We start from the raw sequence: 277 nt of genomic DNA, 5'->3' as shown, positions 1-277 counted from the left end.
AATCGGGTTTTCTTGGCACACTGGAGGGAGAAAAGTTTCCTTTGTCAAACAAGTGACCACGTGGCGCTATGGCGGTCACCACCAGCATCCCGGGCAGTCCTCCGGACGCGGACTTGGGGGCGCGCCCGCCATCTCCAGCGCAGCCCAAGCGGAGCCTTGAAAAGTGGGGAAGCCGCAAGAAAGCACAGGAGCGATAAAGACCCGGCAGGGGGGCGTGGAGAGTGGGGTTCCCGGGAGTGGGCGGGCTCGGGGAGGCGGGGTTCCGGGAGTAGGGGGC

Source organism: Crocuta crocuta, unplaced genomic scaffold, assembly GCF_008692635.1.
Source record: "Crocuta crocuta isolate KB4526 unplaced genomic scaffold, BGI_CrCroc_1.0 scaffold59, whole genome shotgun sequence".
Lineage (NCBI taxonomy): Eukaryota > Metazoa > Chordata > Mammalia > Carnivora > Hyaenidae > Crocuta > Crocuta crocuta.
This window is presented reverse-complemented; position numbering follows the sequence as displayed.